Below are 26,595 nucleotides of genomic sequence, written 5' to 3' on the forward strand. Positions count from 1 at the left end.
AATATGCCGGACAGAAACCCTTTTGCTGCCGCTGTTCTGTTGTGTGTGTGTCTCATGAAAGTCTTCCAGTCACCGGAAAGGATGGCATCTTTCACTAAGTCACAACACGGGTCCTGGTGCGTTTCCGCCTCGATTTCCTCGATGCTCACCGCCTTGGGCCTCATTGCGCGCACCACCTGGCATATGTGTTCCTCTGTCTCTGCCGCTACTTGGATCTCTTGTTGAGTGGCCTCTCGCGGATGCCTGGAGAGAAAATCCGCCGGGTTTCCGCTGCCTGGTTGGTAGACGAGATCAAAGTCATATTGCTGGAGGTGCAACAACCACTTGGTGATTCGTGCCGGAGGGTGTGCTGATGTTCCCATGAAAATGGGTAGTAGGGGCTTGTGGTCCGTGATCGTCGTGAAATGACGCCCATATAGGTAGAGGTGAAAATGCCGGCACCCCCACAGCACGGCGATGGCCTCCTTTTCGATGTGTGAGTACCTTTGTTCGGTCTCTGTGAGGGCTCTCGATGCATATGCAATCGGTCTCTTCTCCCCTTCCCTCGTGACTTGCATTAGGATGGCTCCGAGCCCCACGGGGCTGGCATCCACAAACAGTTCTGTGGGCAGTTCAGTGTTATAGTAGGCCATCTTGGTGTCAGCGGAGAGGGAGTCCTTGATGCTTTCAAACGAGTCCTGGCATGTTTGCCCCCACTCCCACTTGACGTTGGCCTTGGTGAGTTCCCGCAGCGGCTCAGATAGTGTGGCCAGGTTTCGGATGAACCTCCCGCAGTAGGTGGCCATGCCTAAAAAACTGCGCACTTCTGTGGGGGCCATCGGTGGACTCGCCGCCTGGATGTCTGCGACCTTCTGCGGGTCAGGGGAGATGCCTGTGCTGCCAAACTTGTATCCGAAAAAATTGATCTCCGATTTGAGGAACTCGCACTTTTCCCGGTGTATTGTGAGCCCAACATCTTGTAGTCGGCCCAGTAGGGCGTGAAGCCTCTTGATGTGTGTTTCTTTGTCGGGGGCGTGAATCAGAATATCATCGCTCACGTTGAGGACACCAGGGATGCCCCGGATGACCTCCTGGATGGTTTGCTGGAACACCTCCGCAGCAGACGATATTCCGAAACTTAGGCGTTTGTATCTCCGCAGCCCCAAATGCGTAGAGAACGTTGTTATGTATCGAGAGTCTCTGTGGAGTTTGAGTTGATGATACCCCGCCCTGAGATCAATCTTTGAAAATATGTTCGACCCTGTGAGGTCAGCCACAATCTCGTCGATTGTTGGGGTTATGTGGCGTTCTCTTTTAATGGCAGTGTTGGGGAGGCGCATGTCTATGCAGATCCGCACCTTTCCAGGCTGCTTAGGCTTCCGTGTTACCACCATTGGAGAGACCCACGGTGTGGGCCCTGTGACCTCCTCAATGATACCCGCTTCTTCCAGTGCCTTGAGTTCCTGCTCCACTTGTTCTCTCATGTGGAAAGGCGTTCTCCGGTGCCGGACGGCTTTCGGCTGCACTGTCTCATCAATATGAAGTTTGATGGTTTTGCCTCTTAGACAGCCTATGCCCTCTTGCAAGTCAGGGTATTGGTTCAGCATCTGCTCCACTTCCTTTTCTTCGTTGACATGGCAGATGAATTGGACCACTCCCAAATCCTCCGCTGCGTCCCCACTCAGGAGGCTCTCAACACCTGCCTTCACAACATAGACTTTGGACCATAGTCTGTTTTTTCCGTGTTCCAGCGTAGTGCGGAACCTGCCAATTACCGGCAGGGGCTTTCGACAGCCGTATGCATACAACAGAGTGTCGGTGCTTTTCAGCTCTGGTGGAGGACTTAGAGTCAGGAAGATGCTTTCAGGCATGACGTTCACCGAAGCGCCTGTGTCGATGGTCATGAGAATGCACTGGTTTTGGATGGTGACCATGCATTTGCGCCTTCGGGCGGCTTTTCTTCGAGGTCCTCGGTCCTGGCATAGGGCAGACACCAAGTATACCTTCCTTCCTTTCCTGTCTGTGTCCTTGGAGGGGGCCTGCAGCATCGCCGAGACGTCATCCCCTTCCTCCTCCGTGGAAGAGCTGGCCACTGCGACCCTTCTGGCACTGGCTTGCTTCTTTTTCTTGGTCGCGACCTTCTCCGGCTGGTTCTGCAGGGGCTGTATGGGGATGTCCGTTGATCGGCATACCTTCGCGTAATGGTCCTTCCGGCCACATGCTCCACATGTGGTGCCTTGAGCAGGACAGTTGCGACGGCCATGTCGTGGGCCACCGCACCAGCCACACTCTGTGGGTCCCGGAATGCGCGGTTGCCACCTGTTTTGGCCGTATCCGCCACTGTTGTCGTCTCTCGAGGATTGTTTGTTGTTGATGCGGGCTACCATAGCCGTGTTGAGAGCAGGTTGCAGCCTGTGTAGCGTGGCCTCCATGTTGGCCGCTCTGGTATGTGCCAGTTCCCTCTGACGTCCTAGTTCAAGGATCCGCTGTAGGGGGATACCCTTCTCGCTAAGTATCAGGCGCCTCAATTTTTCCGAATGAATCCCGTTGATGATCTGCCTCCTGATCTCCCTCTCCACGTTCGTGAATTCACAGGACATGGCTAACTTTCTCAGGCTGGTGTGGTACGCATCAAGGGTTTCCTCCGCTGCCTGTAAGGTGGTGCAGAAAAGAAACGTCTCATAGTCTGGGTTTAGTTGAGGGAGGAAGTGATCGGTGAGGGCATCTTTCGCGCTTCGGTACCCATCCTGGCCATCATCAACGTTCAGGGAATTGAAAATGCGCAATACCTCGTCACCCACGCTGAGTAGTAGGTGTGCCTTCAGTTTCCTGGGCGCTGTGATCTCTTTGCACTCCATCGCCATCTCAAACTTCTGGATCCACAGCTGCCATCTGGGTCCGCATGACGACGGATCCGTGAATGGGTCAAACGGCTGGACCAATGTCGACGAAGTGCCTTGTGTTCGAGGCGGAGGTGGCGTCATGGACAGGTTTGCCGCAATTCTGGACGGCGTGGAGGGCCCAGGCGTGGATGTGCCGGCCGCCATGTTGGCGTGGACCTGATCCGTGTGTCGTAGGTACCTCCGACGGCCACCAATGCTGCGACGTTGGGCCTACCTTGGAGGTGCCGCCGTACCCAGGCGCCGTGTTACAATTCAGGGCCTGGCGCTCCCCACACACTGTGATGCTGCTCTCCCGTGTTGGATGTCCAATGCCACCTGGTTCTCCCGTTTCCGGAGGGAAGAACTATGGTCTTAGTGGCAGAGAGCATGAATTGATGAAGGAGAAGAGAAAAAAATAATTTTTTTTTTTTTTTTTTTTTTTTTTGGGGGTGGGGGGGTCACGTGTGTGATGGCACCCCCACCGGGTGTCCAAAAATTTAGCCGCGATGGCTGTGTGGCGTTATGGTGCCTTCACAGCACCGAGCCTGTCTTGGAGTTCGTCTTGCCTCGTCGCCATTGTTGTATTGTCGGCCCGCGGCCTGCGCGCGGGGGCTGCCACAATGCTAATAGGCCGCGCGGCCGGTGGCGCAGCTCCAGCGGGAGCCGAAGGAATGAAACACCCACGCTGGTTACAGGTCTGCCCCGGAACTGCCTCCCGAACGCGGGGGCGGGGCTTTTATTTAGGACGCCCTGCGTCACCGCGTAGCAGGACGCAGGGCGGAACGTAACAGTGGCTATGCTGTGTGCTGGACCATGAGGCCTAGGAGCCTGGATATGGGGAGACGTGGTGGCAGCACACCTGGGAGTTCCTACTAGGAGAATCCAGGCTTCACACATGGATGCTGGGTCTCGGATCCGGCAAGATGGAGGCCGCCACGCGATCTGCACCAGGTCAGGAACTGAGCGGCTTGGTGCTGACAGCAAAGGGAAGTAGAAATCAGTCAAAACACGCTGGCACAGAGGTGGAATAAGCAGCTACTGAGGGCTCTGGCACAAGGCTGCTTGCGTCCCTGCAGGGAGGAAGAAGCGAGTTGTTTCTGAAACTCTTTCTAATGCCTAGGGTTTCATTGGGAAGCTTTACATGGGGATGGAGGCAGTGCTGGGGAGTGTTGTAGGGGCCGGGATCACCAGGCCCCCACCCGATCTGCATCCATGCAGATGGGCGGACCAAAGGGGGCACCCTCTTGTATCCGGATCACCGGACAGGACACTCTGCTCCTGGCGGATCGCAGGGGGCACCCTGCGTCCTCCTGGGATCCGGGAGACCGGTGCCACAGGTCCATCAGCCCCGGTCCTGGGGGCACCCAGGCCGGGGCAACACCATCGCCGTGATCACACGGCATTACCCCTCAATATAGACGGAGTTGCCTAGCAGGGGCACCGTCTTCAGGCCGGGCCAGGTGGCGGGCCCACGGCATGCTGGCCGCACCAGCATGGTGCACTGAGACACAGGAGTCAGGTCTTGGTGCGACTGACGAGCCGGAAGCAGCTTGTCCCTTTTATTGGGATGGTCACATGGTAACTACCATGTGACTGTTACATCCTTCCTGGGAGCTACCAAGCGCCCAGGAGGGGGTGACATGCAACACTCCTCCTTTTTCATAACGACAAAACAACATAACATCACACCACACTACAAACAATAATACTATGACTATTAGTGCAACTAATCTGCAGATACATAGGGGCCTAGGTTACCCACTAGGTGACAGTCAGGTTTGGTGGGCTACTGGTGACACATTGGAAAAATCCCCATTAAAGCAACACCCTTTATTAACCTGGGTGAGTGGATCTTGCACCACTGACAAACCCCATCACTCGCACCTGACACCCCTCACTACACAGCCCACAACGCATGAGCACTGCTCCACACAACATTTTGGTTGGGTCATTTTTAAGCATGTGCAGGGTCTGCGTGCTCCAGTCTTGAATGGTACGACTCCTGGGCTCACTTTACCCACTCGCAGGTTTGCAGGATACCAGCCCGACTTCCTTTGGGATAATTTCAGGACAGTTCAAAGTTCCAGGGCCGGCAAAGCCGCACCTCGGGCACCCAGGGGCCACATCGGCGTAGTCCATAGACAGTACCAGGAAGACTGTGGCAGCACGATGTCCGGGTGCTGATGTTGGACGACGGGCCACTCACATCACTATGCCTTCCACACAGGGGCCGATGCAGGACACCACTACCGGTATAGGGCGCACAAGCACTCGCGAGAGTTGCACCCTTGTCCCCTCAGTCTTCTTCCTCTTGGGGGTCATGGCCACCTAGCTCTGAGGTGGTGACCGAACGTTAAGTACACTGGCATGAAGCCTGCTGGTCATCACAGCTGCTGGGCCCTGGATCACAATAGAGCCCCACTATTTAGCAACGAGGGCGCACAAGCACTCCTTGTGGAGCCGCTACCCTCTTGCACACCTCTTGGGCAGTGAAACTGGCAGGCTGAGAGGGGTTGGTACATACTCTGCCCACACTTGATGAGTTGTCATTGATATAGGACCCTGCAAACACAGAGTGCCTCCTTGCCTATGTGACATCATTATTATGATCCCTTTTCTCCTTTACAGGTGGGAGGACTTCCACCCGTCTGTCGGTGCTCTCTGCGACAGCCCCCCCCCCCTTTGTTTCCTGTTAGGGTATGCTCTGATCCCGAACAACACCACGAGGCAGCCCGGGATGTTGGGAGGGCCACCTGCATTGTTCGCCCTTTCCTCTTAATGCTGTGGGCAAGGCACGAGTATTCTGGCTTCCCCGACTCTCCGTACACTAGTCTGATTGCCGTAGGGGTGGGCACCAGGTAATGCGGGCCAAAGCCCAGTGCTGCTCCCCCTCTTGCTTTGTCCCTTGAAACGCTGCGGCCTGGCGTCCACAGGCCACACTTCCATCCTTTGCTATGCTGGAGGCCGCCACGGGCATCCGTTTCTTTTGCATTTTTTTTTGTTAACGGACCCCGGTGGTAATGAGCCACGCCCCCCGCCTTTGTTCATGTTCAGGGCCACCACGGGCTCAGTTCGTGGTTTTTTATTTGTTTTTGCTTGCGCTCCGGTACGGAGCACATTTCACAGAAACAAACAAAAACAAACACACTTCAGATGCGTGCAGGGATGTTGGGGGTGCCTCTGCACGCTTCTCCCTTCCGGGCGCGTGATGATTTCTCCTCTTGGGGCACTCAGCAGTGCTGATGGCGCTGCCCGCTACCAAGGCTGCGGGCACTCTCGAGGACCCGCAACACCATCCGTGTCCTCTCCTTGCAGGCCGCCGCCCACACGCACCTCCACCTGCCTTGGGGCTAGATCATGTGCACCCCAGGTAGCCGCCAGCCAGGCCGCACTACCATGCTGGTTCACCGCTGCAGCCCGGCGATCATAGACCACGCCCCCTCCTCGCAGCTGATCATGTTGTTCGTTTCGCGGCCACGGCGCCTCCTCCTCCTGGGCACCAGGCGGCCCGCGCAATCACTGCACAGGACCCTGGGCCACCCAGAGCACCAGTGGCCGAAACCGCATCTCCTTCCTCCTCACTGTTATGTTCCGCCCTGCATCCCGCTACGCGGTGACGCAGGGCGTGCCAAATAAAAGTCCCGCCCCCGCGCTCGGGAGGCAGTTCCGGGGCAGACCATCCACCCGTGTGCGTGTGAGTCATTGAAGCTCCCGCTGGAGCTGCGCCACAGGCCGTGCGGCCTTGCATAATCCCTCCAGCCCTCGTGCGCGCACGCCGAGGGCTGGAACATAGCACTCACAGTGCCTCACGCGGCTGACACCGCCGCATGGATGAAAAGGGGATTAAAAAACACAGAAGGATCACAGGCCTCCGGTGGTCTGCACACCAGTGCACACAGGTCCGGACAGCCACTCCTTCGTTGCCATTGTTGTAGGGGCTGGGATCACCAGGCCTCCACCCGATCTGCATCCATGCAGATGGGCGGACCAGAGGGGGCACCCTCTTGTATCCGGATCACTTGATAGGACACTCTGCTCCTGGCGGATCGCAGGGGGCACCCTGCGGCCTCCTGGGCTCCCGGGCACCGGCGCCACAGGTCCATCAGCCCCATTCCTGGGGGCACCCAGGCCGGGGCAACGCCATCGCCGTGATCCCACGGCATTACCCCTCAATATAGACAGAGTTGCCCAGCAGAGGCACCGTCTTCAGGCCGGGCCACGTGGCGGGCCCACGGAATGCTGCGCCGCACCAGCATGGTGCACTGAGACACAGCAGTCAGGTCTTGGTGTGACTGACGAGCCAGAAGCAGCTCGTCCCTTTTATTGGGATGGTCCCATGGTAACTACCATGTGACCATTACATCCTTCCTGGGAGCGACCTAGCGCCCAGGAGGGGGTGACATGCAACAGGAAGTCCAGTGGTCCAGAATCAGAAAAAGAACCAAACTGAACGTTGCCCAAGGCCTCATTACGTTACATGAGACAGAAAAGAGTGTTCGCCACCGATGGGGACTCGGGTTTTCTGACATACCACTGCTTTGCAGGCATGCAGCAATGGGCGCTCTCAGCTGTTATCACTCAACCTCATGGAGGGCCGGGAGGCGCTGCGGACTCTGCAGTCCGCCATGCACACACAGCAAGAAATAGCAGGGAGAAATGGTGGGTGCAGGCAGCAATGCAGGGGCCCCCATCGTTAAAACACATGTAGCAATTAAGGGAACTTCAACAGGCAACAACAGAGGATGAAGACTTCACAGGGGAGAGTTTAGGGCGGGGGGAACCAACATACATTCCCTTAAAATCATGTCCATAGTTGCCACCTTGGTAGCTACACATGACTTCTCAACCTCTGCACACAAAATGAATCCGCAGCTCTTTCACCGTGAACAGACAGTACCCGATAAGGCAACATAATAAACAAACATGCGTCCACACACACACCACTGAGTCACTGAACCATCCATTCACTCACCGCTCCTCTCTCACCTTGGTCCAGTGTCACCTGAGATTCCATATCAACACTACATATTATCAGACTCCTTGTGGTCATGGAAACTGCACCATGTTACACCACAAGTCCAGACTGGCACTGTGGCACACATTGAATATAACATCTCCTCATTGGTCCTGTATACCAGCAAACAAAAAATATAACAATTTGTACACCGGCCAATGCATGTCACACGCATTGTCAGTTGCTATGCCAACCATGTCTCCTCCTTCTCCATGCAACAGTGTGGCACTGGAGCACATTCAAATGTGCCCAAACTAAAAGGCAGTACAGATAACAAGCTGTTCAAAGCTGCCAATTCCATTTCCATGTCTACTTGCTTGATGAAAAAAACCATTGGACCTCATTACAAGTTGGGTGGTATTCCGGTGGTAAATCCACCAGAATACCGCCCAATGGAATTACTGCTACCACCACTTGGTCCGGTGGAATTACCGCCGGATTACAAGTGGCAAAGTTAATCCCCATTTTTTGAGGTTCCATTGGACTCTGGTCATTTTTGGTGGAATTACCACTGCGGTAATTCCGCCGATTTTGATGATTTTCGGCAGAAAGTCAGAGGGTTTACCGTCAGCATAATGGTAGAGGTAAATCCCCCACTCCATGGTCATACTCGTAGTACGACGGAGGGGGGAAAGTGGTGGTAATTCCTTTTGCCGTCAATATTTTGCCACACCACCATACTCGTAATGATCCCCATTATGCTTATGCTAAACCTCTGATTTAATCCACTATGCTTAACACCAAGTTGCCTAGAAACAGTAGAGCGCAGGAGGCTGGCCGACCAGCCCTTAACACTTACCGGCAGGAGTGGGCGGATCCTACAATGATTTATTCTGGGAATTCAGGGTAAACATACCCGCCCTTAGCACTGGAGGGGTCAGGTCCCTTCCTGTTGCCCCATGGCCCAGTGTGAGCATGGTAAGGCTTTTCGCTCTTTGATGCTCGATTCATACTATCCATTTCCTATAAACGGTGTGCGCTTTCGATGCTCTGGGGCCTGTGGGCGTAATACTAAACACATGACTTACATAAATGGATAAGGGGGGGCCTATGAGGCTATGCATACTTCTAAGCAGTACATGGATGGAATCATACAGCCCACTCTTTCACTCCAAGGAATTCACTCTTTATAGAGTGATCTCACTCCCCAGACATGCGGTCACAGTGCTTTTGTTGACAAGGGGCCATGGAGGTTGGCCCAAACCTGCTCTTGATTATCCTGTGGTATTTGGCGTGCAAACCAATGCATACATAGACCCCTCATGCCAAACGTCCTCTAGTTTTGTGAATGTGCCTTTGGTGCGAACCCTTCTTGCTCCAATGGATTCAACATGTCTTCCAATCCACACGCCTTCCGTAACATTTGGCACATTCGATTAAGGATTCTCGATTACATGATATGATATGATATGATTGTTTATTTATATAGCGCCTATACACAATGTGTTTCAAAGCGCTTCAAGGCAAGGGAGGGAACAAGGGAAAATACAACGACATTCTTACAGGCCATGAACAGTAAGGATGTGATATTAACTATCATACTCGGCCTAATGACATTTCAGATAGTGCAAGAGCTAAGACATAGATAAGGAAGGGAGGGGGAGAGTGGGAAGGAAATGGAAACAGACAGGCGACTACCATACTAGGCCTGACGACATTTCTGGTAGAGCCGGAGAAAAACAAAAGGTGAGGGAGAGGGGTGCAGAAAGGGAGGGGAGGACCAAAACAAGCGACTATCATACTAGGCCTGACACCATTTCAGATAGTGCTGCAGGGGTGGTGGGGAGGAAAAAAACAGTAATGGGAGGGTGGAGGAAACAGACGAGGTTGCTATCACATTTGGTCCAGGGACAATTCTGATAGAGTAAGTGCCAGCACGCCCCATTTTGTGTATGTGCAGACCTGTTTTTTACCATTGTATTCTGGGACATGTAGTCCGTAATTTATCATGGAAAAATCACGGCTATGATTTTCAGTATCCAAAGTTCTAAGCAGGACAGAGAAAAGACCTCCTGAATGCCATAGGACTTGTCGGCCTGTGTGACTAAATCACTCTGTGCGACGGCTCCATTTTGGGAACATCTGCCGGTCTGGGGGATGCCCTGAAGCTACATGGGGAGCTACCTGGAGGTGGTAGGCGTTGGATTTCCAAGAGCCATTGCGCATTCCCCAAAGTATTGTGTGCCCCAAGGACAGGAGAGGATACTGCCCAGCTTACTGACTATTTTGAGAGAAGTGTTTGATCAAGGCGCCCATCTGAAACATTACCGAAAGCTCCCCAGGCCCAGCCAGGTGTCAGGGAGCCCACCACTTCCCACGCACAACCCGATATCCAGCGGGAACCCACTCCTTTGCTTTAAATGGAACCACCAACCTGTTGCCCCAAGGCAGGAGGTGAAGTGCCCCAAACACCAGCTAAAGGGGAAGGAAAACACACCGTCCCCAACACCTTCTTCACACACTAATAGTAACCTGTCTTTCCCATTCAGCAACAAGGCTTGCGCATACAGAACACTTCCATGTCCTTAAAACCACACGGAAAACACCAACTCCAAATTCTGAAGGGAAAAGGGAAGCACATAGGCCCCAGAAATGTGAAGACAGCAAACCAGGGAGAAAAGAGAAACAGACAGTGCACTAAACACCAAGAACACATGGCATGGATTCAAAATGGCCGCCGGCCTCATTAAAGCCCTCTACCTGGGTTCTGTGCCGCACAGTCTTACTGCCAATTACATCGCTCAGAGAACACCTGGTCACCTCAGCTAATCAGGGAGTAGGCACCTGGCCCAGGCAGTATAAAGGAGGAGCTGTTTCCACAGTCTGAAAGAAAGCAGTAGTGCAGACGTGAGCTGGAGGGCTGTGAAACTAGAGTCAGCAGGAAATCCAGGAGGATATGTGAGACTCTGAGGAATCAGAGGCCTCAAGAGACTGCTGAGGCTGGGCTACCATAATGCATATAGAGTGGAAAGAGCATCCTTGCAGAGTGAGAGAACTGACTGAGAGAGATTGACTGAGGGAGGGAAGCAGGCCCTTTGAGACATCCAGATGGGAGAGAAATAGACCCTGAAAGAGAGAGAGCGAGAGAGAGAGAGACAGAGGTGGGAGAGGCAGCAGAGCCCCAGAGAGAAACATGGAAGCCTGCTCGGGGCTGTATCTATGATATCAGAGACAATGGGCCTCATTACGAGCATGGCGGTAGCCGTGCCTGTATGGGAGGCACGGCTACCGCCATGCTCGCTACCGGCCCCGCCACTCCCGCGAACGGGCAATACCCGGCCCATTACGAGTTGAATGGACAGGTAATTGCCCATTTGCGGTGGCGGTAATGCCGGGCTCACGATCCCCATTCTGCCCAATAGGGCAGAATGGGGGTGGGGCATGGTTGCACCGGCACCTCATGAAAACCCCATGGATCTGTTGCCTTTCAGGATTCCTTAGCAACACGTCTTCGCAGTGACACCCTCAAAACAACCCCTTGCAAGAACTCTGCTCTGCAAGAAAGCCTCAGTGTGATACTCATTTTTTATTTATTTATTTATTTATTTATTTATTAAAATAATATGCATTCAGCTGGCAAGGCTTTACATATAACACATTACATAATATAAAATACACATTTCATCTCTAAATCACATATTATAAAACAGACATACATTTTTTAAAAGTGGACCCAATTTGTAGCCAAAACCAGCGAGGAAGCGTGGGGGGGTGGATAGTTGAGGAGGGACATAGACACCCCTTCACCAGCTAGCCAGTGGAGCTCGAGCCTGGTCTTACCCAGTTTCACTGATGGGTGGCCTTAAAGGCCAAGGAAGGAGCTTGGCAATACGAAGGAGAAGGAGTGGACGCGAGGGGAGGTTCAGATGGTGGGGAACAGAACGGTTATTGAGAGAGGAGCATTGCAGTTAGACATATTCCACTCAAGTCTGCTGTCAACCAGAGGTGAGCAGAATTCCAGTGGTGGAAGTTGAAGGGACTAATTCCACCTCTGGATTTCAGACTGCCCTGGAAGTGGAATTCGTATAATTCCTGTAGATTCTTAAACTGGATTGTTCAGTGGGGACAACATAATGGGGCAGGATTTTCTGGAATGCCCTGCAATACTGCTGATCACATCGGGCAATGAGTTCTAGCCACCTGATTGGCTGGAATGTAGGGCATTCTGGCCTATCATGGGATGCAAAGTGTTCCGGCGCCCTTACTGGTCAGATCCTCTGCATGCCCCAATTGACTTGGCTACACACCTGCCTTACTGGCTGGTTGGAATGTGTGGTGTTATCCTGAGAGAGACGCGGTGGGTCGATTCCAATTCTGTAATTGTGGGCGGAATGGTTGTGGCATGGAGTGCAAGCTCACTGCGCTAGAGAGCACTCGAGAAAGGATTTAACCAATTCCCGCCTGTTCCCCCCGTGAACATGTCCTGGAACATTTTCTCAGTTAGGAATAATCTTTCCTATAAGACTATGTTCGGGTGCTATTGCTTCCTTTTTCCCTATAATATTAGGTCATTATTGTGCTTCTCATTTCTGGCCTCCCCAGTACCTCTTGCAGGATTAAGACTTGAGCGGGATCAAGCTACAGCGCAAGACACAGTTACTTTGGTGAACCTCTGTTTGTGACCAGCTCATTTCGGGTGTTGTATGTGTGTGAAATTTGGACCTATTCTTAAGGCTCTATTGAGCTACTTAGTTTTCTCGCATGTATTATTCTCTGGGAGGTGGAGCACCCTCCTACAGACATGCATGTCACAGACTTACATCCAGACCACGGCTAACTTAGTCATCCATTGTCTGAAGGTAAATAGATTGAATGCTGGAGTTGGGTAATAGTAGTTGCTAACATTTAAGACACAGAGATGTGTGCCGTATAACCGGTCACTGTTAGTATTTTTACCGATCCATGCCATGAGCTATCCATCCCTGCTGCATCTCCCTCTTTGATATGATATGATAGGTTATTTATAACGCGCTTAATACCCAAAGGTTTCAAAGCGCGGACCCGGGGATTGAACCCGTGTTGCTCCGCGTCGTCTTGCTTCCCAGGCGAGCACTTTGCCCCTGAGCTATCCTCCCGAGACTAAGGGATGGACCATAGGTTGGCGATCCATGGTTGACTCCAGTCAGAGGATGCTGCCAGTTTGAAGCTAAAGAAGAAGCAGCAGTAGAAGTTCCTGGTATTCAAAAGCCCAAGCTCACCACACCTGCACGCTATCATTCTGTTCACCATCCCCAGGGCCTGTGAAACCGTTGCACCAGTTCTCCCGCGATAGCGGGTTTAGAGAAGCCAGGGCGCCGGCACCCATTTGCATGTGCATGCTGGGAAATGAACCTCTGGCTCATCCTGCCTGAATACATCCTTGATTTTATTATAAAGCATCAGTGTAGGAGGCCCTTTGCTATCTGGGGAACTGCAGAATGGCATGCAGTGGGAGAATGGGAGAACAAGCTCCCCCCAATCTCATCGCGACCATGGCCTAGATGATCGCGGCCCAGGCATCCACCACGAGATGAGTTTGCCTATCTACCAGATGACAAAATAGCCTGGTTCAAGAACATAAGGATATGCCCACCAGCCTGTCCCACTCAAACCGACACCTGCGGCATGGATGAACTCGACTAAGACATTAACAACGAGCACCCACATCGTTAGAGATGCCACAACGACCTAGCCAACTGCCAAGAACACACGTGCCACCATGCACACTGGTCACTCACGCACCAGCCTACACGAAGAATATATTCAGTGCTATGACGTAGGTGACGGATACACCCACTGACGCACATCTGTATTATTTTTCACATAGGCCCCTTTATAGTAATGCAGAAACGCAAGACGCCTGAAGGACTCGCGTATACGCTTGCTGACTCTTCTCACACCTCTTGCATCATGATGAGAACATAATGTAGACATAATATTGCTTATGAGGCCATGTCAATCCGCGACGTAGGTACCGTGCATTATGCATCCCCACCCATGAACAAGGCCCAAGCAGGCCGCAAGCAGGAACCGCCATGAACACTGTATGAGCAAGAGTACAAGCGCTGATCACGCAGAACGAGCCCAGCGAGAGCTCATAGCCAAGGGCGCGATGTTGCAACTCGTATGCTACCAGCCGGCGCCAAGGTCACACCTGTAAGCAAAGCCAAGCACACAGAAGCAAAATACAACTTTAAATGTGCAGAATTCTGCTCCAGCTACGGTCTCTCCACACGTGACCAAGCCGACCTGACAAGGTGTCAGACCCACGAGAAAGAAGTCGCCTGGGTCCCACGTCTGGGACACAGGTTGCAACAGTGAAAATGACAAGATGGACACCTACGGCGATGGGAATGGCCTGCTCTCAGGCCTATGAGCAAACCCGCACATTGTCTGCACAAACACATAGTTACACATTGTTGCTAGTGACAGGTACACCGCGAGCTGAGAACGACGATGGTCCCAGACTTGGGGGCTCGCGGGAGGACCAATCAGAACATGAGGAGACTTATCACTGACGCCACTAAAATTAGCCAATCATTAGGGGTCTTTGTGTAACAATTTTCAAGTATCTAATAGAAGGGACACCCCAGGTATACCCCTGACTCATCCTTAACCACTAATATTGTTCTCTATATGTATACTATACTAACCCTACCACTCGAGGAACCAATCCGAAGTGGAAATAGGTTTTTTTCGCTAACTTTCCCAGGTGACGCAAGTAGCGCGTCATACGGCGGTAAAAAGGGCCTGCGAGCCCCACAAATTTTGAGAGTCTGGACGGACGCGTACGATCCAGGCCCATCCCTGCCGTGGTTATAATAAACAGCAGAACCACCTTGCTCCTTGTGTGTGTCTCATACTCATTTTTGGGAAGCACGGGAGGAGTTGGGGCCTCCCAGCCTGGAGATCCGCGGACGGCTCAGCCGACCCCGGGATAATCACCCCGACAAGTTGGAGGCACTGCTGAGATCTGTTTAAGGTCTACCTTCGGGGAGGCCTGGCGGCGCGGGCCCCTCTGCCGCAGCTCCCTTTTTGAGGACTACAGGACCATCGCGGAAACTGCGAGAAGACCGGACAGCGCAATCCAGATATTGGCCCTCGGGAGCCGGTTGAAAAGTATCCCGCCCGCAGTTGGCGAGTGTCCAGACGTGGTCCAGACGAAGGGAGGCGGCGAGCCGCTTGGAGGGGTGCACGCAGTCGAGCAGCCCCGCATCAAGAGAACTTGGTGAGTATGTCACACCCAACAAGCAATGTGAGATTGTGAGGGAGGGGGGAGGAGTTGTAATATGGGCCGCGGGAGGTGTTACTAAGGTGTGCGACGAAGATTTGATCAATCAGTGTTGACGGAGAAGTGAGTGGTAGCAGGACAGGCGCGAGGGCCGTCCGCTACCACGTCACGGAAGAAGGGTGGGTGGAGCCAGAAAGCACCACGTGCGGTTGTTCGTAGACACTGATTGGCCTACGTTGTGGCCACCTGTAAAGGGGGGGTGTGTGTGTGTGTGTGGCTTTCCTACGAATTGGCGTTTTCGATCAATGAGTAGATGAGGATCCCTATTGATCGAGCAGTGAAACTCGATAGATAGATGACGTTTTCCTGTAGGAGGTAGCTAGATTGTTGCCAAGTACGGAAGATAATTGGCTGGTTAAGCCCTCCCGGCGAGGGGCATGTGACACACGAAGCGACGCAGCGTGCGCAGTCCGATTATACAAGTGTATTGTTGGTTACCTTGTTCCAGGCGTAACAAGAGGACAGCTGTGGGGATAACGGGGACAAGCAGTTAAAACTTATTGTGCGCTCTCTTGAAGTGTAAAAGATCTTACCGGTAGTTGTTGAAAGAGGTTGGTGACGTCACCCGTAGGGCCTTCATAGGACACCTTGACCACACAGCGTTGTTGAAGGGTGGTGGGGAAGTAAACAGAGGACAGGGGCAGTGAAACTGAGGTGGGGGCAGGGGGTGCACACGGAGACCGCCGGCCACCCCAAATACGGGACAGGTGGAGAAGGGGAAGTGAGCGCGCACGGAGAACGCCGGCCACGCAGGGTGAGGTGGATGGAGGAGGGGAGGAGACAAAGTGGGACGGCTGTATAAGCACGTCACACAGGGCACGCAGCCGCAGGGGGCTTCGTGCGCCGTGGCCGCAGGGGGCTGTAACGGTATTAAGGAAGAAAACAAACACAGGAAAAGACTGTATATTTGCAATTGTTATATTTCGCTGTTTTTCTTTCAGCGGACGGTCGAAAGTCCACAAACTACGGGGCCAGATAACGACAACTGTACTGAAGGGAGCTAAAAACACAGTGTAACCATGTCATATCGGTTAGAATCGGGAGGGTGGGGGAATACCCTGACTACCCCCCCTCCAGCATATTTGTAAAACACTATCACCCCATAGGGAAAAACTGATCAAATACAGCATAGAATGGACACAAGGGACAGACAACAAAATGACGACACCCTGGCTGCCTAACGGCAGTTTCGACCCGTACGTCCAACACTCACTACTGACACACATACATAACACGTACAAGGGGAAGAAGTTGGCACATCACGTGGAGGTGTTTAACTTATGGAGGATGTTCCAGGGATCGCGACCAGGGCCAACCGGGATGTTCACTGTGGAAGGGACGGCAGAGGTAAAGGGGAGGGAGGAAACGAAGGAGGGGAAGAAGATTAAGGAGGAAGAGGGAAACGGGGAAAAGGAGATTGGTAGCGCACAGTGCGTGGGAAGAGACAGAAAGGGGGACGAAAAGCCTGGCACTGTAAGTAAAGTTGAATTAAAGAAGGAAGGGACCGACGACATGCCCCTAGCGAAAGTAGTAAAGAAGGAGGAAGGCGGGTTATATCCTGTGACGGAACTACAAGAAGCAGCAAGGCAACAACTAACGGCAGCTGAGGGATATTTCAAACCCTACGTACAGCCCACCACCATATACAGCCACAGGTAGCTACCCGGGGGGGGGTAGGAAGTGACAAGCACGGTAGGCCCAACTTGAACGAAGGGAAGGGAAGAACAGCGAAGAACCCATCCCAAATATAGGACACGACGAGTGGGTAGCAGCGCAGGTGCTGTTAAAATTGCGAGGGACACTAACGGGAGAAGAAAAGGAGGTAGTACGAAGAATGAACAAGGACGACGAGGGTAGTACTGAAATAAGAGGGGAGGAAGGTAACACGAGAGAAGGGGAGCTGTCACAAGAAGAGGAGGAGATGTTGGAGGAACGATTGGCCGAATTAAGGAATGAGCGAAATGCACTGATCAAACAGCTCAAGAAAGAGGCACGAGGGAGAAGGCGGGAAAGGAAGAAAAGTAGGGATGAGTTAAAGAGAATGAGGGAACGAACTGAAGAAAGGAAGAGGGAAGCTGGGAGAATGAAGGCAATAGCAGAAAGGGTATTACAAGCAGCACAGCATGACAGGAAAAGAGAGGAAGAAGAGAAAGAAAAGGAAATGGAACTATGGAAGAAGAAACTACTCTCCGAGAGCACCAGGAAATACGAAGAAGGTAAAGTAATAGAAAGCATATTAGAAAGGGAGAGAGAGAAATGGGAAAGGAAGAGAGAGGAAGAAAGGATATTAGAGAAGGTAAGTAATGAGGTAATGGAGGAACTGAAAAAGAAAGGAGAGGAGATAGGTGGTGAAATATTAGGGAAGAGGAAAGAAGAGAGAGGAAAGGGGGGAGTGGGGTAAGAACATATGTACGATGGGATGCAGAAGTAGCCACAACATCAGCGCAAACGGGAGCAATTGGCAAAGGAGAACAGGAAGGAACGGATTTAATAGACTTAAAAATGGTGACGATTAGGGGGAAAAGGACAGATTGGGGGTTGTCGCTCCTGGATGAATTCTGCAGCGAAGAAGAAGAAGGAGTGGGGGCAGAAGGAAGAAGCGGCGGTAGGGAAAGCTTAGACAAATTGTACATCACACGCACAAACAGGGAATCACCTTGGGCATGCAGAAAGAAGGAAGAAGTGAAGGGAAGTGAGGAGCAAGAACGAGAAGCGGCGGGAGGGCAAACATGTGCAGTTACACCCACGTCATTCCACCCAGCATGCCCACCCACACCTGCTCCTGAACACACCCCATACGCCGGCAGGCTTAGAGACCTCCTGGGACACAGACAGGAAGAACGGACACACACACCTGCAGTAAATAAAGGAAGCAATAAGAGAAAGGGGAGAAATTAAGGAGAAGCTACAACAAGCAGCGGTAATATGGACATGGCAGATGATCTAGTAGACACAGAGGAAGAGGGGGAGTATACGGACTCCACCCCGCGACAACTGGGGGTACAGATGGGGCACAATTTAATGCCACTATTGGAGGGGGGAGGGGTTAGACCACAATACGTCCCATGGAAGCATGCCGATAAGGAAAATATAAAGTGCAGGCTCCCATCACTAAGTGGAGGAGCGGGAAAATGGATATACGAGATGGAAAAACACACCGCAGGCCAGAAACTAGCAGGAGGGGACGTGAAGGGCCTATTAATATCAATATTAGGGGATGCGGCAGACGACATCTGGAAGAGGGCAGGATTCCCCGGGGTTACAATAATGAACACATCACATGACGGGGCACCATTTGCGAACTGCAGGCATGCATTATGGCATGCTCTGAGGGTACAGTATCCAGACACCTCAGATACAGGAGCAATTACGTCACGCAAGATGCGTGAGAATGAAGATCCTGTTGATTATATCCAGGAGATTCAGGAGAAGTGGTGCATGGAAACTAGAGAGCAATGGGACAAGACACCGGCAGTCTTCTACCACATACTAATACAAGGGCTTCCGGAGGCAGTACATAAACAATTGAAGAAGATAGTGGGGATGGAAGCTAAGTCCTGGCCGGAAATACAATTAACAATAGTACACCATTGTAGGATGTGGCAAGAAAAGATGAAACAAAAGGAAGAAGATAAGAAAATGGAAGAGGAAAAATTAGTGCAGAAAAAACTAAGTATACCATGGAAGGAGCACTAATAACTACACCAACAACAATGACACCAAACCCCACGCAAGTGGTGGCTGCACAGGATCCCTCACAACTACAAATAGCACCACTATCACAACCACCACGACTTATAACACAACAGATGCCACCACCCCCACCATACACGGCTCCCACAGGAGGAGGGTATATGATACCGGGAAATGGATATTATAGCAACATCAGGGGAAGGGGAGGTATGATGAGAGGGAGGGGATATGGCCAACCTGCACAACCGCAAGGGGGAGGATTTCGGAGTTTCTACCCCAATGGGCAACCAGGGTACCAAGATAATGCAGGAAGTTTCCCATGGCAGACCAGGGAACCACCTGTATGTTGGGTTTGTGGAATGTTAGGACACATGTCGCGTATGTGTAGAATGAGACCCTCCCCACCAGCATGGGGGGAACAAGGACCACAAGGGCCTATGAGGGAGCAGCAGGGTTACCAACAACCACAGGGAACACAACAGCGCAGCACACAGCAGCAATTAGCAACACAACAACAGTTGCAGACGTACTCACCACCGCAAAAACAGGTGGCAATAACACAACAACACCAAGTACAACCAGTGCAACAGCTCACTCAAATACAGGACCATAAGTTAACCCCCATCGATACACAACTACAACAAACACAGTTGGGGAGGGTGACTGTCTTGGGACACAACCCTTACACAGGAAGCCGTCAGTCACTGTACCCACAATAGGACAGCCCACAGACGTCCTTGGTGTGTCCCATCCTGTCGATAACACCTAATAGTGCGGAGGAACCACGCATTGAGGTAACGATAGGTGACAAAAAATTATCATTCCCTGTTGACACTGGGGCAACCAGGTCTTGCATAAGGGAGGATAGATTTAAAATGTCAGGTGAGGCCATGAACACCCAAGGATTTTCTGGGGCTAGAGGGTTGGTACCCCTTACTGATAACATCTCCTTATCTATAGGAGATTATGACATGTCTGTCCCACTCCTGTACTCAAGGGAGTCGCCAGTGAACATACTTGGAAGGGACATAATGGGCAGGTTAAATATGACAATCTCCTTCACGGAGAGTGGCATAATTTGCTCCACACCAGGGATAAACATGCTTACTGCACGACAAATTCTACAAGCGTACTGTGGCCAGATAGTAGCTCGAGCTGAGCCTGTGGATGGCGAGCTGTTCCAGTACGGAACAGACACGGCATTTGCATGGATGCCAGGAATAGAAGGCAAGATTTGGAAGAGGCCAACAGCATATTTGTTCAGGCCTGAGACACCAGCTAGTGAACCAGAAGGGAAGGTGATTTCGGTGAGCATCGAGAGTATCATAGCAACTGCTGATTACATCGCAGTACATGCCCAAGACAGGGAAGGGAGAGCATGGAGGGCAGTGATAGCCCTGGCTGAGGGATGCAGGCTCACCCAGGTGTCTGATGAAGAGCTCTTTTCAGAAGACAGGGGAGAAGGAGAGATGGTATTTATGATGAGTGTAGATATCTGGCTAAGAGTGACATACAAGCAAGTGGCACAGAAAATGGCCATGGCTCTCGAGGCACCCGCATCTACCCCAGTACCATTCTACGAGGAAGATATGGCTAAGGTTCCAGCATCACTGTGGACCACCAGTCCCTATGACGTGGGTTGCATAAAGAGTATCGGAGGAGTAAAAATAAAGCTGAAAAAGGGTGCAATACTACCTAGAGTGAAGCAATATCCGTTATCAAAAGAGGCAGATGAGGGTATATAGGAAACCATAACGGCCCTGATAAATAATGGCATATTGGTACCATCAGAATCACCATGTAACACGGCCGTGTACCCAGTGCGCAAGGCTAAAGGAGGGTCTTGGCGTTTCATCCAGGACCTCAGGCCCTTGAATAACATTGTAGAGGCAGAATACCCCATAGCAGCAAACCCAGCCACAATACTATGTGGAATTCCAGCAGAGGCATCACGGTTCACCGTGATTGACCTAAAAAATGCCTTTTTCTCAATACCTCTGCACCCAGATTCACAAGACTTGACAAGCTTCACATACAGGAACACAAAGTGGAAACACACCAGGTTACCACAAGGGTACTGCGAGTCACCCTCAATTTTCAACAGAGTAATACAGATGGATTTGGAGAACATTGAATTGGAAAGTACGGTGCTGCAATATGTTGACGATATAATAATTTGCAGCACAACTGAGAAAAGGTGCAGGGAGGACTCAGTGAAAATGCTGACAGTGTTGGCCGAAAAAGGGTACAAGGTAGACAAGGAAAAGTTACAGTACTGTCAGGAACAGGTACTATACATTGGTTAACTAATATCCCAGCATGGAAGAAAGATTGCACCACAAAGAGCACAAGCCATATCCAACACGCCACAACCACAAACGGTGAGGGAACTGCAGCAGTTCCTGGGCGTATGCAACTACTGTAGAGCATGGGTTTTTGACTACAGCTCATACATAGGACCCCTACTTGAGACATTGAGAGAAGCACACAAAGGGGACAAGACATTGGGATGGACAAGAGAAATGAAGGAGGCGTTTGATGAGTTGAAACACGCCATATCCACAGCACCTGTACTAGCCACCCCAGATTACGAACGGCAATTCTTCATCTTTTCACATTGCGAATCAGCAGTAATGAAAGCAATATTGACTCAGAAAACCAGCATGGGACACAAGCCAATAGCGTTCTACAGCGGTCACTTGGACCCTGTTATGCTAGGACATTTCCCTTGCAAACAGGGTCTCGCCGCAGCTGCATTTGCGGTGGAGAAATCATCATCGATTACAATGGGGTGCCCCACCACACTATTTGTGGAGCATGCACTATTTGCAATATTGAATAAGCCTAAATCCACACTAACCACACAGAGGGCATCAGGTTATGAGATCATTTTATCTAGACCCGAATTGTCAATTGTCATATGCAGTACAGTTCACCCAGCCAGATTTATATTGGAAGTTATTGAGGAAGGTGATTATGCTCACGATTGCACACAGACTATCGAAACGTACTCATGCACTAGAAAAGTTGAGGAGGATGCACTTAAAGGTGGGGAGATTTTGTACATTGATGGTTCGTCAACAATAGACCAAAGTGATGGTATAAGGAGAACTGGGGCAGCAGTTGTAAAAAATGACACAAGATTTGATGTATGTCCCGGTGAAATGCGTGCAGTTACCACAGCATTATTCGGCTCAAGCAGCGGAATTGGTTGCGCTGATTTTGGCGTTGAAGGAAAGTGTTGACAAAAGAGTTACCATATATTCTGATAGCGCATATGTCACATCAACCGTCCACTCAGGGCTGATAAAATGGCAGAGAAGAGGGTTTAGAAGAGCTGATGGCACCCCAGTGCAACATGCCCTATTACTAGCAGAATTAATTGAACTAATTAATGACCCCAAGAGATAGCTTTGGTTAAATGCCCGGCACACACCAATGGAGACAACCATATCTCGAAAGGGAATGAAACAGCAGATGCGCATGCCAAGCATGCGGCATACTTTGGTGAAATATGGAACCCCCCAGAATCAGAGAGAGGGAGAGGTAGGGGAATGGCAAAACAGATGATGATGAAAGAAGGGTACTCTCATCTCCCCGCAACACAGATAATGAAATTACAGGCAGCCGCACCAATGACAGAAAAGGAACTATGGGTAAAAAGAGGATGTACGATGTCCCCAACAGACGCACTGTGGCGTCAAAATAATACCGGAAAAGTGGTCATGCCATTGGCACTGTTGAACACCTCCCTGGCCCAGCTCCATCATCCAGCACATACAGGAAAGGAAGTGATTGCAGCACGAATTAGGGAATATTGGTTCTGCCCCGAGTTAAATTCTCATGTCACCAATTTCATCAGCAACTGCCTCACATGCCAACAGTTTACGGCTGGTCACACGCTGCAAGTGATAAATGGTACTATACCCCGGCCCGAGGGACCCTTCCTACACCTTCATATTGACTACATTGATATGATCAATGTATGTCAAGGACATAGGTATATGATTGTAGTGGTATGTCCATTCTCCAGGTGGATTGAGGCCGGACCCTGCTCACATGCGGATGCGTTCAGAGCAGCTACATTTTTAGTGAGAGAAGTCTTCCCCAGGTGGGGTGTCTGCGAAGTGCTGCGGTCGGACAACGGCCCACACTTTGATAATGAAATGTTTCAACACATCACATCCTTGCTGGGTATTAAACATAAATTTGCATGTGCATATCACCCGCAGGTCAACGGTATATGGGAACGCCTGAACGGCCTATTGAAAGAAGTGATCGCAAAAATTCAGCAGACAACTAAGAAAAGTTGGTTGTACTGCCTTCCGCTGGCTCTGTTTGAGCTAAGGAATAGGCCAGGGTTTGATCACCACCTCACCCCCCACGAGGTGGTGACAGGACGTCAAATGCACCTTCCTCTAATGCCAACATCAAGAGCATTCACGGACTATGAAAACACTGCAACTGTTCTTGGTGACGAAATGTATCAATATGTGTCTTCTTTGATTTCTAGTGTCGCCTTTGTATCTCAACAGCTCGAGCGCATGCGGGGCGGGTCGAAGAGTTCTCAACAAGAAGACACCGGCAAGGAACTGGGAAAGGAAGGACTATGCACTATTGCTGAAGGTGAACATGTGCTACTCCGCAACTTTAATAGAAAGTGGAACGGCCCGCGCTTTACCGGACCTCACTTGGTAGAGGAGGTGGCTCCCAGAGCGATGAAATTGCAGGATAAGCGCGCCTGGAATCACCTACACGACGTAAAGATCTATAAACTCCAGACCCACCCTAGCGTTAACGACAGGGCCATCAACAGCATCGGCTACAGAGAAGGATACATCGACCACAGCTGAGGACAATAGTGTCACCACACTTGATCACCCCCCAGATTCCCCAGACGCAACCACTGCCATAGACATTGAAAGATTGCCCACAGCCCATCCCATGGTCACGAGATCACAAAGTAAACAAACTTCTGCCCAATCGAGCCCCAGTCCCCTCCCCTCCAAGGCCACCACTGATTGAAGGACGTTGTATAACAAACTTGGATATTGCACACACATAAAACACTTGTATGTTTTCTCTATTTTTTCTCTCGCACAAGCAGGTACCGTATATAATTGTACTGTTTAGAAAATAAAGTAACGAACAGTGTGCTCTGCCCAGGAGTAGATGCTGCCCACGGATTATAACACCCCTGAAGCACTATCACACCAATTTGTATATAAAAAGAAGAAGGGTACGTGTATATTACACCGCATTTGTTTTGGCCATAAAACAATCATTTCCCCATCTTCACGAGCACTTACCGGCTCTAAGAGATAGATCTCTAAGATTAGCGTAGGAACAGCTCTTCGCCTGGGCACTGAACGATTACTTGATAGGAAGAGCCTAATAACAACAACTAACAATAATAACAAGCATATTGAGGATTTTCAGGCGGGCACCTTTAACGTCGCAAGAATAAGCTGCCGGAATGCAGCAAGGTAAGAGCAAAATGCCGGTGAGACTAGCTCTTGTAATAAAAATGATAGGAGTATTGGTCATCACTGGTCTGTTGGCTGCCTCTGTATGGCAGAAAAGTTATGCTATCAATATTATGGCTGCACCCAAAACTAACATGCCCCCTCCCACGGCTGCAACAGGTATGATGTCAGGTGGTACTAGCAACCCTAAGGATAAGGGAAGTAGAGTTAAACGCAGCACATATACTATAACAAAGGTATCGATAATTACATAACAGATTCAGCACACATCTCAAACAACATGTGGTACCAGCACATGACCCAAATTGGTAAGCAGACAACAGAAGATAGCTGTTATGCATGCTCATTGATCCCATACGCCATGAGCGCTTCAAGGACCTTTGTTGCACAGAAATACAGGAAAAGACAGCGCGATGTATAATATATCTGGCACTATTCCAAACGCGAGGACGATTCCAAGGAATGGTGGTGAGGATGCAGTAGGGAGACAAGGGACACATACCCATACAAAAACAACTTCCTCAAGTCATATTTGAGCTACCATAAGAGCAGCTTACATGCTGAGGCATTCAGATACATGACGAGTGGCCCTGATAAAGGAGAAACGAATAAAATAACGCTAGAATACCTGCCATGTGATTGGTACGCCACTCAAGTTCCTGGTGTACAGGGATGTTGGGAAAGGCCACTGATAACAATAACAGGGAAGATATACATGAACAATGAACGGGGAATAGGAGTGGTTGGTAGCAACATGATAACGAAAATATTACCACCATACAGGAACACGACGACAGATGCTGGACGACATGGGGCAAATATGTACCCATGCTGACATGGATGGAGAAGGATGAAGACCCATAAGCATACTACCGCTGGCCGCACCCAAGTTATGCTACCAACACAAAGGAGATGTGGAGGTGGGATATAACACCAACTGCGGAGGCGTGTTAGAACTACCAGAGGGGGGTGCAGGAACGGCAGTAATAATGGATCACTATTGGGCCTGCGGAGATAAGGCATACCACACCTTGCCTCCGTTGTGGAATGGTGTATGCACAATGGTACACATCAATGTACCATCACTAGTGGTGCCCAAAAAACAAGTGAACATGGCCAATTTCCCTAAAATGGAAGAAGGAAACAAGAGGAAGAGAAGGTCTGTACAATCACAAGAAGGAGAGAACAACAACAACAACAACAATAATATTCTAACAAGAATGAAAAGACAAGGAGAACCCCTGACAGGAAACTACCTGTGGGGAAGGTCGGAAACAGCACTCACCTCCATTCCAGCAGAACATAGATTATTCAGCAGGGCTGCAATGTTCTTCTCGTCAATAATACACCCAGGACTACAAGCATATGCGAATGCGAAATGGCTCCAGATCATCCGATGGGAACTAATGATGACGATTAATTCAACAGTAAACGGATTCAATGCCATAAAAGAGGAGCTGCGAGCGGTAAGAATGGTAGCACTGCAGAACAGATATGTACTGGATCTTCTCACAGCAATAGAAGGAGGATTCTGTGCAAAACTAGGACAATCATGCTGCACATTTATTCCTGCTAACGATGCAGATAATGGAACACTTACTGAAGCAGTATCACAACTGGCCCAGATGCACTCCAAAATGATGGAAGAAAGTAAAGGAGTGAAGAAGGATAATAGCTGGTTTTCATTGTAATGGTCATGGATGCCATCATGGCTGTCAGACGGGCTGAAGGTAATAGTTGGATGCATAATATTGGCTGCAGCAGTGTTGATTGTAATAAGGATCTGGAAGGCCAGGAAGGCACGCACTACAGACGTGATGATCGAAATGGTTGGCATGCACCCCTTGATGCCAACTGATGATAACCAGCACAACGACGTGATAATAAAGGAAAGAGAGAAACTGCGCAAACTGATCATCACCAACCACTTGGACCCACCATCTGTAAAGTTGGAAAACCCAAGAAACCCCAGGAGCTATGTTGGAAGATGGGTATACTGCAAACTAGGAGGGAGCTGTGTTTATATGTACTGGTCATTTGAAGACCATGTCAACCACTATGGACACTTGGCCGGAATAACTAAAATATAGAGAGTAAGAGGAGATAAAGAAAAGGATATGTTTGTGCTCGACAAGTCGACCAGAGGGGGGAATGAAGTGGGAGAATGGGAGAACAAGCTCCCCCCAATCTCATCGCGACCATGGCCTAGAGGATCGCGGCCCAGGCATCCACCACGAGATGAGTTCGCCTATCTACCAGATGACAAAATAG

General features: G+C 50.7%; 1 protein-coding gene across 1 annotated transcript in view; it reads right to left on the reverse strand.

The window, feature by feature from the left end:
* The window catches only part of LOXL1 (lysyl oxidase like 1), a 112,892-nt gene that overhangs the window by 68,664 nt on the left and 17,633 nt on the right, over positions 1-26,595 (reverse strand). The window lies entirely within an intron of this gene.

The sequence above is a fragment of the Ambystoma mexicanum genome, chromosome 11, assembly GCF_040938575.1.
Source record: "Ambystoma mexicanum isolate Mex_15411 chromosome 11, UKY_AmexF1_1, whole genome shotgun sequence".
Classification (NCBI taxonomy): Eukaryota; Metazoa; Chordata; class Amphibia; order Caudata; family Ambystomatidae; genus Ambystoma; species Ambystoma mexicanum.